The sequence below is a fragment of the Nelumbo nucifera genome, chromosome 1 (assembly GCF_055504915.1).
Source record: "Nelumbo nucifera cultivar China Antique chromosome 1, China Antique-T2T, whole genome shotgun sequence".
NCBI classification, from domain to species: Eukaryota; Viridiplantae; Streptophyta; class Magnoliopsida; order Proteales; family Nelumbonaceae; genus Nelumbo; species Nelumbo nucifera.
This window is the reverse complement of record NC_142649.1, coordinates 189,756,723-189,775,858: the sequence shown is the minus strand read 5'-3', so window position 1 is coordinate 189,775,858 and position 19,136 is coordinate 189,756,723.

The following is a 19,136-nucleotide window of genomic DNA, read 5'->3' as shown; positions in this document are numbered from 1 at the left end:
GGCCCGCATGGGCATGGGTCGTGGGCAATGCCGGACCGAAACCCCAAGTTATCCCAGGGGAGGGCGACACGGCCTACACTTTGCACGGGCCGCCCACGAGCAGTGTATGGCTGAAAAGGGTGTGGGCACAATTTTGTGAGGACTGAATCGACCCTCTGACAACATATAAAAGCGACTGGAGTAGTACTTGTTTGGGTTATGGTTGAGCTGGTGCAGGCGCCATGTGGCATCCTCTGTGGCCGTCTTATCCCTTAGCCATGTCGGCACCACGCAAGATGGATAAGCGCGACCAAGGAGAGTCCTACACGAACACGGGAGACAACTCCATTGGGGATATGGACTTATCCCGAAGACCTCAGCGTGTAACTTCATCCCAACAACCCCATAAGCCTCATCCGAGTCAGACACGGATCTTCGGCTATAAATACTTAACCTTCGCTCAGGGTAAGGGACATTTGACTCTTGATACTGCTACTTCCTGCTTGGACAAACATTATTCTCAATTGTTCAGCCCAACCATCTATCTCACACCACTGACTTGAGCGTTGGAGTGCCTACTCGGGGAACAACTCCTTGAGCCTTTGACCTTTTTCTTGATTTTAGAATCTTAGTGCACGGCTTCATCCTTTCACCTCGGCTTCATCAGTCGGCAGGACTATCTGACTTTAATCTTGGTTTAAGACCACCTTAGATCGGACAACATCAGATTGGTGTCGTCTGTGGGAAACGTATGAAAAGCCATTCCCAAATCTCTTTTCATGCAATCAAGAACCATGCTAAAAACCGCATCCGACCACTATGGAGTCTGATCCCCATCTTGGGGATCTCATTCTCACCACATATGTCCACCTCGGGATCCCCAATAGCAAGTGACGATTGGCCTCGCACAGTTCTAGGCGATGTAGCAAAAGGTCGACCGGATTCTTGCAATGATGGACACACTAAGACAACTAGCACAGAACCCCCAGACCATTCCCCCTGCCATGCAGGCACTTACTATAGCTGATCCTCACTCTGCGGACCCCAAAAAATGCCATCTAGAAAGGCATAAGGTCCGATCTGATCAAGAAAGACAACAACCGTCAAGAAGACTAGACTCTCCAGTCCGGTCTCATGCACGTGATGACCACAACAAATCGCACTGTTCCATTCGGGTTTTGGCGAAAGAACGGCTCATTCAACATTTACCACCACAATTGATCTCGATTGTCGAATCCAGTTTAGTCAGAGACCGTCCTACAATATCGAAGGGAGAAAGGTTCATAGACGCGGCCCCAACCAATAGAGACATCGATATCAAAGAGCTAAAAGAGCGCCTAGTTGAACTGGAATACAGCCAAGCGGACAAAAGCACGACTCCTCCAATAGCCCGAGCCGTCAAACACCACAGCCAGTCAGCAAAAGAACCAGTCTTCGTCCAAGAGATCATAGATGAACTCCCACCAGTTGGTTGGCGACCTCTGCAGTTCGAGAAGTACAATGTGCAAGGCTTTTGTCGCCACCCTCCACGGAGTCGCTAGGACATGGTACACTTCCCTTCCTTTGCAGTTCATATCTTTTTGGGAACAACTGGAGACCTAATTCTTGGAGCAATATGGCCTGCCAAAGACATTGGAAGACTTCGGATAGTCTTATGCAAGTGCGGCAGAGGAAGGGGGAAACCCTAAGAGAGTACTTGGCGAGATTCAATGTCGAGGCCCTACAAGTCCAATCTCTGGACTAGTCTATTGCAGTGACAACCATCATGAGCAGCCTGCGATCTTCCACGTTCAACTTTTCCTTGAAGAAGAACCCCCCTCCCAACCTAATGACGCTCATTAAACATGAACAAAATTACATAAACGCTAAGGAAGCCTAGGCACTACAAAGGAGTGAGAAAGAGTAGCAAGACTGAAAGAGGAGAGATCATGACGAGCGTAGGTCGGATCGAGATAGTAAGAGATAGGACCAACGATCTGACTGAAGACCAAGGACCTTGCCTCCAACATACAAAAACTTCACTCTTTTGAATGCACCTTGGTCCGAGATATTGGTGTAGATCCAGGATTATAGTTTCATCAGATGGTCTGAGAAGATGAAATCACAGAACAACAAAAGAAGCCGAGACATATACTATGACTTTCATCGAGACCACGACCATGAGACGGAGAGCTGCCGTGATTTGTGCCACCACCTCAAAGACCTCGTCAAGCGTGGGTACCTCGGTGGGTTCATAGACATCAAAGAGAATAAGTCAAAAGAGGAAGCATGTCTGCCCGACAAACCTCCAATCCGAGTTCCCCCAGTAGGAGTCATCGCAGTAATCTCAGGTGGAATGGCCTTTGAGGGGAGAGTAGCTCGGCCCGCAAGGCATATGTGTGGCTACATCAGGCCAAAAATAGGGAGCAGAAGAGACAGCGACAAGATGAACTTATCACTTTCACCGAAGACGACCTCAGGGGGGGCCAAACCCTACATGACGACACCCTCGTGATAACTGTTGGAGTGGCTAACTTTGAAGTTTGACGCATCTTGGTGGACATAGGAAGCTTAGCCGACATCCTCTTCAAAGAAGCCTTTGAGCAGCTTAGCATCAACAGGGACCGTCTCACTCCGGTCAACACTCCCCTAGTGGGCTTCTTCGGGGACTCTCTCATGCCCTAAGGGAAGATCACCCTGCCTTTTTTGATTGGGGACGACGACATCACCACCACCATAGCGATGGTTGACTTCATAGTCATCTGAGTCCTCTTTCCTTACAATGCCATCCTCAGCCAGCCCACCTTAAATGCCTTGCGAGCCTCGGTTTCCACATATAACCTGGCCGTCAAGTTTCCAACCCCATATGGAGTAGGCATGGCCCACAGAAACCAAAGGACCGCATGGAAATGCTACTTGATAGCTTGCCGAGGAAGGCCCCATGCTGTCAAGACTCTCAGCATGGAGAACATGGACTTGAGGGACAAGCTCCAGACACAGCATGACCAGCCCGTCGAAGACCTCATCCAAGTGCCGCTCTTCGACAAAGACCTCAAGAAGACGGTCCAAGTTGGACCCCTCCTGGAAGACCGCATTTGGGACGACATAGTGCAGCTATTGAGGAACAATGCCGATATGTTCGCCTGGTTGGTAGCAGAAATGCCAGGGATTAACCTTGATGTCATCACTCACTGCCTAAACGTCGACCCACCTTACCGACCTATCAGGTAGAAGAAGAGGAGCTTCACCTCAGAATAGTGGCAGGTGATCAATGAGGAAGTCTAGAAACTACTCAATACCGACTTTATCCGAGAAGTGACCTACCTGGACTGGTTGGAAAACATAGTAGTGGTTAAGAAGGCCAATGGAAAATGGAGGATTTGCATCAACTTCACTGACCTAAATAGGGTCTGTCCCAAAGATAGTTTCTCCCTATCGAGGATTGACTAGCTCATCAACGCAATGACGGGGCATGAACATCCGAGCTTCATGGATGCATTCTTAGGCTATAGCCCAATTCAGATGCATCCGGACGACCAGGAGAAAAACACCTTCATAACTAACCGAGGGGTATATTGCTACAAGGTAATGCCCCTCGATTTGAAGAATGCCAATGCTACTTATCAGCGATTGCTGAACCAAGTGTTCAATGACCAGTTCAGCCAAAACGTGGAGGCATATGTAGACGACATGCTAGTAAAGAGCAAGAAGGCCAAGTAGCATCTAGCCAACCTCAAGGAAGTCTTCAGCACCCTCAAGAAGTATCGAATGAAGCTGAACCAAACAAAGTGTGCCTTCGGCGTCAGCTCCAACAAATTCTTGCGGTTCATGGTTATGTAGAGGGGGACTGAGGCCAATCCAGAAAATATCAAAGCCATCCTTGACATGCAGTCACCTTGGACCTACAAAGAAGTACAACGCCTTATCGGATGGATAGTCGTGCTCAGTAGGTTAATGTTGAAGTCCGCGGACAAGTTCTTGCCCTTCTTCAAGGTGTTAAGAAAGCTAAAAGACTTCTAGTGGACTGAGGAATGTGAATGGTCCTTCCAAGAATTGAAAAGGTACATAAGTTCACCACCTCTGCTCACAAAGCTGAGCTCAGGAGATTTACTCCTGCTCTATCTTTCGGTTGGAGATGAGGTGGTCAGCTCGGTCTTGGTAAAGGAGGAAGTTCAGACACAGAGGCCAATCTACTACACCAGCAAGGTACTCACAGGCGTAGAGACTTGATACTCAAACCTGGAGAGGGTCGCCTTGACCCTAGTTACCTCGGCAAGAAAGCTCAAGCTGTACTTCCAAGCCCATAGCGTTCGAGTGCTCACCAACCAGGCTCTCAAGCAGGTCTTGCAAAGGCCGGAGGCATCTGTCCACCTAGTCAAATGGAGAGTGGAGCTGAGTGAGTTCAACATTAACTACGTGCCTTAACTCGCCATCAAACCTAGGCACTGGCTGACTTCCTAGTAGAGTGCACCTTTTTGATGCAGGATCTAGCTGAAGTCCCACCAATTTGGACCCTCCATGTGGACATATCGTTTATCCATCAAGGCAGTGGAGTTGGGCTCATCCTCCTCGGTCCGGACAACACTATACTAGAGTACGCCCTCAGGTTCGAGTTCAAAGCATCCAATAACAAAGATCTGATCACCAAACTTCGGCTCACTCTAGATCTCGGTGCTAGGCAAGTCAAGGCTTTCATTGACTCTCAGCTAGTGGTCAACTAAATCCTCGACCAATTTGAAGTAAGAGAACCAACCATGGTGAGATACCTGCAAAGGGTGCAAGAGCTCATCCAACGGCTCGAACACTTCAAAGCTCGCTAGCTTACCATGCACAGACCTTGACCCAACAATCCAGATGGACACTCTTGAACATCCCAGCATTTCAGAAATATCCCTGTTCATCCTCCTTGTTCAGCAAGGTCCATCATAGATGGACCCCATAACTCAGTACCTACAGGACAACGCTTTGCCAACTGACTGAACCGAAGCGAAGAGGCTTGTACATAGGTCAGCCCAGTATTGCCTCATCCAAGGACAACTCTACCGCTGGTCACACACTCTACCCTACCTAAGGTGTCTCCCCTCAACCGAGGCTGACTACGTCCTCAGGGAGATAACGAGGGTATCGCGAAGACCATCCCAATGCCCGAACTTTGCCTCACAAGGCACTTCGGCAAGGGTACTTCTAGCCCACCATGAAGTAGGATGTAGCTCAACTTGTTAAGAAGTGTGACCGTTGACAAAAACACTCGAATCTCCATCATCAGCCAGCATCTCCCTTGACACCCATCACCAGTCTGTGGCCCTTTGCTCAATGGGCAATGGACATCTTCACACTATGGTCGGGCAGAAGAAATTCCTCCTCGTTGCGGTAGACTACTTCACCAAGTGGGTGGAGGCCAAGCCCTTGGCATGCATCATCGCGCATAATGACCAAAATTTCTTCTGGCAGAGCATCATTTTCCGTTTTGGTATTCCTTGAGTCCTCATCATCGACAATGACTCCTAGTTCACCGATCGGAAATTCAAAGCCTTCTGCGTTGAACTGAAAAACCACCAGACTATGGTCGTTCACCGACCACAGAGCAACGACCAAAGTCACCAATCGAATCCTACTCCATGGCATGAAGACCAGATTTGACAAGGCCAAGGGAAGGTGGGTCGAAGAGCTATCGAGCATCCTCTGGGCATATAGGACCACACCATAGATAGCTATCGGAGAGACACCATTTAGCCTAGCATACGGGGCCGAAGCAATGATCCCCGTAGGGATTGGATCCCCTACTCTTCGGATTGAGCTCTATAACGTTGAGTAGAACAGTGAAGATCTTCATACAGAGCATGACCTAGTGGAAGAAACCCGCGACCAAACATACCTTAGAATGACAGCATAGCAGCACCAAATGACCAAGTACTATGACTCTAAAGTTTGAAGAAGGGAGTTCAAGACAGGTGACTTCGTCCTTCGCAAAGTCAGTACCCGTGTTAGGACCATACAGGTTAACCAAAGTCCTCGAACCAAGCACCTACAAGCTAGAAGACATCGATGGGAAGCCCATTTTGAGGAGCTGGAACATAGGGAACCTAAGGATATACTATCAATAGCTTGGTTAATAAAGTGCTCTATTTTTTCATCCAGTTGGCCAACGCACATTGCACACAACGTCTGCCCAAACTCCAACGGCCTAGGCGCCCAAACATGCCACACATGCATCACTACACACACCTTCACACTTTGGTAGTGCAAAGCCGACCTAGAACGACTAGCAAACTTGGCCGACCTCGAACCATTGAAACCTAAAGCGGGAACGATGCCCCCGCCCACAATAGAAAGAGGGTGGCCACTGAACTCCGCACACCCAGTTAACAAATCATGAGAGTAGAGCCAACCAAGGAACACGACTAGCCTACATAGAGCGTAAGGCTCCTCGAGACCAGGTGCCACCGAGCATCCCCAAGACATCGAGAGCTCGGAATCACCTTAGCCAACATAAAGCCGAAGATGTGAAGTCTATGATCTCGGCTGCCCGACACCTTGGCCAAGACAAGATCGAGGCCCACGATCAATCCATTCACCAAGTATAATAGAAAGGAAAAGATGAACACAATTTTTGGCAAAAAAAGCTCGATCTTTCATTAAATTGGCAAAAGTAATTACAAGTCTAAAGGCTTGGCATACCGAGCCATGTACATCACAAACAAAACAAAAAAAAAGAAGAGGAAACAAGCAACTTCAGTGATCGACAAGAGGCTCCTCAGTTTGCTCCTAGACCTCGACAGTGACATCTTCCTTGCCAGGCGTAGGGGGGTCGAATGGGCCTAACCCCTGAACAACTTTGACCACCTCCAAGAAGCAACGCATAGTTCTCTGCTACTAGAAGGCAAACCCCTGCTACTAGGACTCAATGGTGAAGTCGTCCAAGTCGTTCTGATAGGCCTTCGGGGCCTTATACTTAGAGACTCCTTCCTCCGCCCAAGCTACCCTTGCCTCAGCCTCCCTGAGCTCTTTTCTAAGTGCGTCCTACGCCTCCTTCAACTTGTGGACGCGACCCTTCAATTTACGAACGTATCGTCCCTGTCTTCGACACCACACTTTAGCTCAGAGAGCTCGACCTTTAGTTCAGCGTTCTCTGCTTTCACCTATTCGAATTCTGCCTCTCGCACCTCATAAAGGTGCTACAACGTGCGAAGATGATCAACAAGGCCGACGACCAAGCAAGTAGACTGCAAAACAATCAACCATCAATACAATGAACAAAATAGTGAACAATCAAAGAAGGGGAAAGGACTTACCACCGTTATCTGACGCAAGGCCTCTCTCAAGGGAGTCATTGGTCAAACTATTGATCTCTTGCCTAATGACGGGCGTCACCAGGCCTCGGACGAGCTGCTCAAGGACCCCCTCCATTTTGAGACTGTCCCCCGACCGAACACTCCACTATGGCACGTATGCGCCCACTGAGCCTTACGTCACGCTGCACTCTAGCATTCCCTCCCTCGGTGGCGATGGATGATCAAACTGAGGTGTGGCCTCCTCCGGGTTGACAACCACCACCTCCTCTGGAAGCCTTGGCCTCTTTTCCTGTCGAGGCGTACGCTCCGCTGACCTCACCTACTGCCCGGCAACCCGCGGTTATGCACCTGGGGTCTTGCTTGATTGCATCCTCTCTGTCGTGGCCCTTATACGCCGAGCCATTTCCTCAAAACCAGCCATCTCATTACATGCACAATCCATCATGAAATCAATACCAAGGAAAAGATCTTGGAAAGCGAAGAAAAAAACCTAATATAACCTACGGACTAAACTGGTATTGCTCGGAATGTCATTCATCAACCTGTCACAGATCAACATTGAAAATGATGTGTACTCGAACACGTCTATCCTCTCTATCTAACTTATGGTGCCAAACAACCATGAAGAAGAATCTCTCCTTCCATCGCTTTACTGAAGATGGAGCCTCAACAAGCACCTTGTTATGCTACTGAGCTGAGAAATAGTAGTAGCCCTACAGGTGCTTCTTCAGTTGCAAAAAATGGACAAACATCGGCAAGGTAACTTCTAAGTTATGGACCGAGCAGTAGTAGAGAAGGCTGACTAAGTACCTAAAGGAGTTGGGCATCAATTGGATCGGCAGGATGCGGTCCCACTTTAATACCACGACTATACCTTCACTTAGTGGAAGCCTCAGCCAGGCCATCAGGCTATGCTTATAGACATAGAGCTTGCCAAGCTGAGCCGAGGTGGCTTGCTCACCAGCACTCGAGCACCTCATCTCGTACTCCTTGGGAATGTAGTACAAGGCCCTGATTTGGGCTAGATCCCTGAGAGTCAGACAACACAGAGTAGACCAAAGCGGCTGTCAACCCATGGTGGGACGTTGGGCCCCTCCTCAGACACTACCTCGACCTTGACTTCATCGGCCTCGTCCCCCCAGACCACAACCTCTTCCATCTCCATGGCCTAACCCTAAAAACTGTCAACCTCGGCCCCTTGGCCATCGGCCTCACCCTCACGGACCATGAGCGCAGTAGCCTCGACAAGAGTCCCCTACTCGGACTTGCTACTGGAACCAAAAGAAGAAGATGAATAGGAAGAATTAAAGGACGAGGAAGAAGATATCTTACCAAAGTGAAGACTAAAACCGTGGAAAACCGAAGCACCAGCCAAGGACTACTTCTCGCTGAGCTCTAAAGAACACTTTTCACAAATGACAAAGTGAAAATGCTCTTGACCCCTCTTTTATAGGATTCCCAATGGCTCAGATCAAGATAGATCAATAACGTCCATTCAATGCCACCCACTGATAGCTAGGGAAGACAAAACAATGCCTCCGCTTTATGCACGCACATAGCCTCGGGGAAACGAAATGACGCACCTGTTGACCTGTCTCGGAAACGATACGGGCGTCAAACCAGCTGGTCCACCCTAAACTGCTCAACTCAAAAAGACATGCTCAACTAAAGTTAAAGTTCCTCATCCAAGAACCGCAGAGCTTTTCCATGCCACATTGTGGCCGAGCAGTACACTCCTCGACTTCGGAACTGCGGAAGTGGTGTTCGGGTTATGGTTGAGCTGGCTATGGGCGCCATGTGGCAGCCTCTATGGCTGCCTTATCCCTTTAGCCACGCTGGCACCATGCAAGACGGATAAGTGCGACCAAGGAGAGTCCTGCATAGACATGGGAGACAACTCTGTCGGGGATACAAACTTATCCGGAAGACTTTGGCGGGTAACTTCACCCCGAGAACCCCATAAGCCTCATCTGAGTCGGACACGAATCTTTGGCTATAAATAGGTATCCTTCGCTTAGGGTAAGGGACTTTCGACTCTTGATATTGCTACTTTGCCTCTCATGCTTGGACCAACATTATTCTTAACTACTCAACCCAACCGTCTATCTCACATCACTAACTTGAGCATCGAAGTGCCTACTGATGAGACCGAAAAGAACCCTATTTTTGTCCCCTAATTTTCATATTTTTACATCACTTTAGCACTTAAATGGACTCATTACTCTTGTATTTCGATTTAGGGCAGGAAAGAAGGCAATTGGAAGAAAACAGGGCAAATCGGGTGATTTTGCATAGTTTCGGCGACAGTCAGTAATCTGGGCATAACTCTCAATTCCGGACTCCGAATTGGACAATTCAATAAGCATTATAAATATGAAAGGAAGACCCACAACTTTTATGTTTTGGGTTTTGACAAATTCGGCCCGCATCGAGTACGAAAATGAGCCCGAAGTTGGAGCAAGTTCGTAGCCAGGCCCATTTCACAACTGAAGCCCAACTCGCAGAAATACCTTGAAACAGAACTCCCTGAAGATAAGATGTAATCCTATTTCGAAGCAGCCCAACTCGAAATCAAGAGCCAAGAGTCCCAATTTTGAATGTAGTCTCCAAGGAAAGAGTCTTATTAGATTTAATTTTCTGAATGTAATCCTATAAAGATAAGAAGATTGGATTAGATCACTAGATAAGAGATAGGATAGGATTAGTTCAAAGAAGATCATGACTCCCTGAAGATAAGATGATCTCCTAGAAGGAGTTGGAAAACAACCCTCTCCTTTGGCTATATAAAGAGGGGGGCGGACCAGTTCTAGCATCACTCACTCCAAGATCCAAGAGATAATCAAGAAAATCAAGAAACTCAAGAAAGCAGTTCGGCCATGGAGAAGCAGAGCATGGAGATTGCGCAGATCATGAGCAGCTAAGCTTCTTTTTTTGGTTCAAGGGGGGAGGTTCGATTGTGTCATTGTGAGGTTCTGTAGTTAATTTATTTTCTTGCTTTTTAAATCAAGTATTCATTGATTCTTGAGCATATTTTTATTGGATGTTAATGTTAATTAGTCTGACAAACTGAATTAATGTTGATGTTCCTACTGCTATCTATGGTTCGGTGATCCGTAATTGTCACGAATAGTGGTACAAGTAGCAATTAGGTTAATATCTTTTTGGGTCAATTGTTCGTGACAGCCTTTGACCAATGTATTGACATGTTTTAACCTAAAGGGAATCGATGGAATAAGATTCAATAATTGTAGCTATCTCAATTATTGTTATTTTGGTTTAACTGTTTTCACAAAGCTTAATGCTATCATTAATTAATATGAAGCGCTATCGTACCCAGTTGATTAAAGATAAGTGTTGATTGAATGCTGGGTTTGGTCAACTGATTTAAGAAAACACAAAGTTTATTATGGCTATCCTAATAAATCTAAGGTTAAATGCTTGAATTGCAAGACTGCTGAATTTTACCTAGGATCTATGGCCAATTGATTCAACCCGAACCCTTGAACCAGAATTCGGTAAGATTGATTTTCTCTTTGTTTTGTTTAGTTTGTTATTGCTTTCTTATTCTTTTAATTTTAGTTATTAAATTTTCCCACTCAATTATATTATCCATTCGGCTAAGAGATTATTGATTTGCTCCATGTGGGATTCGACCTAGTACCACTTTTTACTGCAATTATTTTATTGTAGGACTAGCATTAATTTTGAGGGCTTCGACAACCCGTCACCTACCTAGGAAACAACTCCTTGGGCCTCTAACTTTTTTCTTAATTTTAGAATCTTGATATACGACTTCATCCATTCACTTCAACTTCACCAGACTATTTGACTGAGATCTTAGTTCGAGATCACATCAAATCGAACAACATCAATAATGATGAGAGATCCAAACTAGTCTACATTATAACCAGCTAGAGGTAAAAGGCCTTCTCAACTATTGGAATATCCTCCCAACAAAAAACCTGTTCCAACATGATGTCTTAGCTGAGCTAGTCAGCTTCTTCCTCTTCTCACTTTGTCATCCAACCAAGCATCTCGAATTCAAACAAATGCAAAACCAGCGGCATACGCCTGCCGCCTGCCTGGCTTGTGGCCTCTCTGTGCAGCCATCATCATATTTTTTGGCTGGCCGCAGAAAAATCAAAGAAGCGAAAGGAGCACGGAAATGAGCCCCGAGGAAATTAAAATGACGTGACACAGACACAATCAATCACCCTTTACAATCTCTCCAAACTCATCATGAATTGTATAACGATACAGACACAAACTGCTCTTGTTGTTTTCTCATCTTCATGTCGTCGTCTGCTTTACAATACAACTCCTCCAATAAAGAGCAGTATTGCATTTATTAGATGAGAGTATGTGCCTACGCAATAACATACGAAATAAATGGGATAAATCATAAGAGAGATGGTTCCGCATTTCTTACACGCCTTCGCAACAGGAAATTGGGAATGATTCATGGATCGGCCTTATGTAGATGCAGTCGGCCCAAAAATCCTGCAGGGATGGGCTCCACAGGGCCCAAGCAAGTTTAAGGAGTAGGTAGAGTGAGACACACAATCTAACATCCGAGTGAATTGAAATGGTGAGAAATGATACAAGGACCTCCAATTTCACAGGGAAACATGGCTCTTGATAAAAACTCAAGCACAATGGCAGGACAGAATCTGTGTAGCATGATAGCATCCCCAAATACTTGGGTTTAATTAGGCTGAATTGAATTCATTGTTTATTTGAACTTGGTTAGAAACAATTGTTGACCACCTCAAGCTTTGCCCAGCCAGGATCTCCTACCTCATCCAAATGACCCAACCCTAAATTTGACCCCAATACCAAAATGCCCATATTAGCCTCCATTGGGCCAAATTCTGGACCTAAATTTTAGTGGGCCTGCCCACAATTGAGTATCTATAGGATTCCCTTGGACTGTGTTTCCACACCCAAAGTTTACCAAATCTTCAATATACACTGAAACTGAAACCATAGAGGCTCAAGCCAAATCGTCCTCTTTTTTATTACTGTGAAATAAAAATCAGCATCCACCCCCCCCCCCTCCCCAATATTCAGTCCAGATGTACATTATTTAATTAAACTCTTTTCCTATTTTTGTGGTGTTGTCTTGGGATGAATATAGCTTTTGGAAGTTACCAGTTGGCATTCCTCTATGTGAGGAGGTGTCTGTTCAAGAATTGAACAAAATTTGTTTTCACACCGTCCTCAATAAGGGTGTCAATGGATCGGTTTTGGATTGGACCCCATCCAGTCCAAAATCAAATTAAATGGATTGGACGGACCAATAAAATATATTAGATTGGAGCAATTCGGTCTAAAATATTTATTAGATTGGATTGAACCTATTCCAACCGTAATGAATTTATATTGGATTGATTTGGATTAAGCCAATATCTGGCTCATTGATATAAGATAATAATATATGTGTTAATGGACCAGGTTTGGGTTAAAACCAATTTAAATCAAAATGAATTTAAACAGATTGGATGGTCCAGACATTAAATTAGACCGGTCCAAATTGATCCCAAACATTTATCTGATTGAATTAGACTTGGTCCATTTATAATAGATTCACATTAGACTGGATTGGATTGGATCAAATCCAGTCCAATTGACACACCTAGTCCTCAGAACACTTGCAGCTATGCATGGTGAATATCTCCTTATAAATGAAAAAAATATAATTATAGAGATGCTCTAAATGCATGGCTGTAAGAACTGATTCCGTTTTCACTGTTAAAACCTGTGGAAAAGGCAAACTATGAGGCCGGTGGGCTTCGTGTTGTGTATATCCATGTAAAGATTAAACTGGGTCTAGCATATAGCGTATGGAACCCCATGGGAGATTGGTACCAAAGTCACATTAGACACATCCAGAATAAAGAAAGAAATAAAGAAAATGTGCATGAAACGATTGGGCCAAGATGAGTTGGCTCCCACCTCAAAGCCTTTTGAAATCCATCGAAAATTGTTGTTGCTATTGCATGGATAGAGAAAACTTGGACCAGGTTAATCCAAACCCAATCTGACCTAAGTCAACGTTCACAATGGGATGGCCCAAGAATCAGCCCATCCAATTTGTAATGAAGTATGGCAACCTTAAAATAAGATGGCTCATTGAGGGTGTATGGGTTCAAGTTTGGACAATTTAATCCATTAAAAATCCGATCCATCTTACTATGATGGCTATAATACAATCCTAGCCAAAATTCAAAAGGGTATGATCCAATCCAATCCAATCCAATGAGAAAATGGTCTATTGGATATCTATTATGGTATAAATACAATCATTTTTATTTATATTGCACACATTTTATATGATAAACTGCTTTAAAGGCTCAAACTATATGTTTAATTGGATTGAAAAACCAGTTGGTTGGTAAGGTCTCCTGTTAGTGGTAGCGAAAGCTTGGGATCTAATCCCACCTGCACCTGGGTTGGGGGGAAGGGGGATGGGTTACCCCCATTGTAACTGCAAAAATGATATAAACCTTTAAAATAAGGAATGTCAAATGCAGCCTAATTGAGCTCGGCTTGACTAAAAAAGCTCACTACTTGATATTCAACTCAAGTTCGACCAAATATTGTTTTTTGTACTCAAACTCAACTCGATTCCATACTTAACATATCCAAGTATTGACTTGACTCAATTACCATAAAGCCAAACTTTAGCTCAAATGCGAGCTTGCGTTCCTGTATTGTACAATTTTAGGGGTGTTCTATTATAACATGAATTGTTTTTCTTGTTGTTGGTTTTAAAAACAAATCAAAGCCCCATTTCATATAAAGCAAATTGATTCTTAAAACAAAAACACAGAAAACATGTTCTTAGTTGTGTGTGTTTTTTGTTTTCAAAACTAAAACCAAAAACATGTTTTTGAACCTGGTTTCAAAAACAAATCAAAGCCCCGTTTCATTTAAAACAAATTGTTTCTTAAAACAAAAACACAGAAAACATGTTCATGGTTGTGTGTGTTTTTTATTTTTAAAACTGAAACCAAAAACATGTTCTTGAATCCAATTCCAAAAACATGTTTTCATTTGATTTTTTCGACACCATATTTCATAAATCATATAATTTCTATACTAAAAAATTTGTTTTTGTTTTAAAAGCTAATATTTTTGTTGGTTTCAAAAATATGTATTATTTTTTAAAACAAAACTAGAAAACAAAAACAAAGATCAAAAACATATTTTTATTTTATGCTGATGTGGTGATTTTAAAAACAAACGAAAGCAAAAAACAATCATGTTGTAGAACAGCCCCTTATTAACGATAAATGACTATTTCTTGTTAAAATAGTTAACACTAATGTTCTTAAAATATTAAATAACATAATATATCGACAGTATTATGAATAAAAATATATTAAAATTTGATACTTTATTAAATACTCAAATCGGCTTGTGACTGCTATGTATTATGAAACTTTGACCTCGACTCGATTAACTATTCAAGCTCAGTTTGAAATCAATTATTTGTGAGTTTTATTTGGGTACTCAAGTAGCTTGTGAGTAGCCCGATTCACTTACACCCCTAACCCACCATGCAACTTGATGATTTGATGTCCTTGAATTCAAACCTACCTAACACCCCACCCAACATTATATTAATAAAAGTTAGTTTAAGAAGGCATTTCTCTCTCTATGATTTCCTGTTGTGCAACTACATATGGTATACCAAAAACCAATATGTACCACAATGCTTGCTTTAATCGTGGAGTAAACATCTGATTGGATTGTTATTAAGCTAACCCAATCCTATAATATGGTAGTTTGTCTACTATGGTCTAATCCAATCCAATTTAATTGCGTTGGGTTTAAATTAAGAATTCGGATTGGCTTCCCATAGACTGTTCCCCACACCAACCCCACAGCACATTGTAGCTGTGCATTAGAAATATCTCCCATGAATGACATAAGTACGGGAGATATTCTCGATGTGCAGCTACAATGTGCTGTGGGGTCCATGTATAGCTAATCTGGACTCTCAAACTAAATCCAATCCAATGACAGCCCTAGGGAGTAGGAACTAGGCCAACATCCACAATAAATGGAGTGGGCTGAAATTGGGGTGGCTTCATTCCAAGTCTATACTGATTCATGTTGCTGCCTAAACATATATTCATGTTGCAGCCTAAACATATATGTGCATAAGAGCTCCTCAATAGCCTAACCACATACATTCTGGATTGTTTTATTCTTTCAAAGATACTAACGCTTGTCACTTGCATGGCTAACCTTGTGTGATTGCATACATAGAATCATCGAAAGACAAACACAAGGAAATAATGTCACTTTTCAGTTGTATTTGGTACCATTGTCATTTTTACCTGAAATGTTTTGGATTGATTAATATAAATTGGCATAAAACTGCTATCTATGGTTGAAACAACAAGCAATCCTTAAAAGTACCCGTGGGATTGAACATTGTTGTTTATAGTTGAAATGTCAATTAGAGATTTCTTGCTCAGATAGGTGAAGTCTAATCATTCTAGCTGAACTTACTCTCATATATGATGTGACAAAACATATCTACCACCAATTTGTATTGATCGGTGCAAAACAAGCAATGTTATCAAATACAACTTTATTTATTTATTTATTTATTATTATTATTATTATTATTATTATTATTATTATTATTATTATTATTATTCTAGGTACATTACAATTTTTGATAAATTCCTGCTAAAGCCCATAACCCACTACCAGGCTACAACCTCCCACCATTCAGACATGTGGGCTTTTCATTTTTTTGAAAAGTTAGACACGTGGCATTTTCTAAGAAGTTGCTACTAAAGCCCACAACCAACCACCACCATTCAGACATGTGGTATCCTATTAATTTAAGAAATAGGATTCAAAAAGTTGGTAGTTTCACTGGTAAACATTCCCAACAAACAGTTATTTATTAGCTTAACACATGTTTATCCTTAGTCTATTAAATACAAATGGTGGGACCCATTAAAAGGTTATCATAAACCCACATTTGTTTTTAAATGATCTTTTTTTTTTCAAAAAGAAAATACTTTATTAATTACAATCTTGATTCAAATTTTAAGAAGCAACCTAGTTTAACTTTTAAAAATAAATAACTCAAAATAAATTTATTAGATAAATAGTAAATACCAAATAAAGTGGGTTATTGTTTACTAATAACATCTCATTTAATATCTTAAATCAAATTAAAAAAAACATAAATTAATAGGGGGTTTCAAATAAAATAGATCAAAATAGATTGCCAATTACAAAGATGCAAGACCTGTATTAGTTTTTTTCTTTATTTTAATTTTTGATAACTAAATAATATACTTGAAACTAAATTATAATCATTCTCTAGTTTTGTAATTAAGCTAAATATGGGCTACCATAGTTGAAATAGAAGGTTAAAAGAGAATAAGGCAGATTTATATGGGACTGGATATGGACCCGGACAAGGGCCATTGGAATGAAACATCGATGGAGGGGAGGAATACCTCCAGCTAGCCTTTTAATGACTCTCCTCCAAGTGGGCAATTAGAGTGGCGTATATGATCACTTTGGTATAGAAAATCTTCACCTTATTTTGAGGCCCACCATTCCATCTAGCAAGTTTAGCCCATTTATCTCTTCTGCAACCTGAGCTGCCAAGTACAATTCAATTTATTCTGTTGGCTTTGTTTATTTGTAGTGCAATTTCATTTGTATTAGTGCAAAAGTATGAAAGATTGCATTTGCACACTAGTGTAGATGAGATTGCATTGCAAAGGAGGAAAGATGACCCTCTCTAACTTTTCCTCCTTGATTAAGAGACAGTCAGGCAAGCCAATGATCACAAATATGTACTTTATAATATAACGGTCCAGACTCAAGACCCCAAGGTTGTTTTTCATTATTCTTATATTCATAGTCTACGTCGTTTAAATTGTTTAATACTTCAATTAAGGTAAGATGGTGAGTGACGCAACAGCACCGAATTAAGTTTCGTACTCAACAACATCCAACTAACGAATATATAAAATTCTTCTTCTTTGGTTTGGTGCAGAGAGAAGAGTACAGATGGATTCAATTTCAAAGTATGGTGTGATAGTTCTGCCCCCACCAACAGCACATTAGATTATACTTTAAGCAGCTTTGGGTTTAAGAAACGATGGCGTCAGATGAGTCACTCATCCCCTCTACAGAAATATAGTTCGCAACAGTAGTAGTTGATAGCTGTTAGGACTTGGGACGAATTGACAATTTAGAAGGGTTGCATCTTCCATGGGCTTTTAATAATAGTGTTTTATGGGCTCCATGGGCTTCCCCTCTCTACAGGTGGAAAGGTGTCTGGACTGTGGACTGTTGAGTGGCAGCATCATCTGTCCATATAACATCCATCCCAAGGACTGAGGAGAATCCCAACTCTGGACTGTTGTATCGGGTTCTGTACCTCGGGCAAACCAATCAATTGTCTGGTTTGATTTCTGCTTTCACCAGTGCGCTCGATCCAAGGGGATAGTTTACAGCTTGGATTGGTGATTGGTGATGTAAACAGCGCGTTCTCGTTCCAGCAAACCATAGGACCACCCTGCCACTCGTTTTCATCACTCGGTGGCCCGCCCCAAATTTGCAGCATTATTATTAAACAATAAAATAAACACCACTCACGTCTCACGGTTTGTTTTACTCTATTCCAATGCGAGCGCTCTCATGGCAGTCTCCTTCAACTTCAAGGGAACGATGCTGTTCATCGTTGGATCCTGAGATCATCTGTGCCGACGTCGACGTGGTTTCGCTGTCAACAATATGCTTGGGATAGTAGTCCTCTGACCTGGCCAAAATTATGGCTACGTGTCGCAGATAAGAACCGTGGGTAACAAATAAACAAACAATATGGGATGGAATCTCTTGAAAATCTATTAGGCCAACTGTCCTGATTTGCCACGTGGGCATGCATCCTTTTGGCCTCGTATTTTAATGAAATCCTCTACCATTTTCCATTGACGGGGATCACTTCACATAATGTAAGAAGCGACGTTGCCACATGGCTATCCATCACATGATGGCCCACCCTGTTGTTTGTGTCTGACAATGGGATCATTCAAGATGCAATTGATCGTCAATGCATCTTGGATGTATTGTAGGCAGAGACAAGAGGACTAGAGGCAATAAACCCAAATGCAGTGCAGGTCCTAGGAGGAAGCATGAGACAATGAAAGGAAAGCCCCATCCAAGTCCAACCCCCCCCCCCCAAGGACACATGAAGTGGGTCCACAAAGTGGGAGCAAGCCGATCCGATGACGGAGATTCTGGAATATGAATATCAAGGATCTGATTCTGAGGTGCACCGACAACCGGACCGGAGCATGAGCGGCAGCGGCAGCAAGCAGGCAGGATCTCATTGCTATTGCTTGAAGCCCTGATCAGCTGATCTTGAATTCTGAGCCAAACTCGGAACTCGTTTGGTATACCCGGATTAGAATAGATAGGGGGGGTGGTGGGGTCAGGGGAGGGTGGGAAAGCGACAACACCATATTATAGTGGGGACCACACCCACCTGTTAAAACCGGCAACTAATGCGACAAATGTACAGCTGAGTGTGTCCCCACCACTCCCAATGTTTCCTTTTTTATTTTGTTCGATACGTCATCGTCTAACTCCAACCCATCCGGCTCGGCTCGGCTCGGCTCGGCTTAGAATTGAAGGCATACTAAGATTAATCATCAATCATCAATCGGAGGCTTCAAAATATACCGCTTACTTACAATAAAAAAGTCGCTTACTTATTAACAAATAATAAAAAAAAGAGAGAGAGAGAAACAGAACAATCAATCAACCTCTCTCTTCTTCTCTGACTTATTCGCTACCAAGCCAATCATTTGAATTTTTGATTCGATTAAAATAACT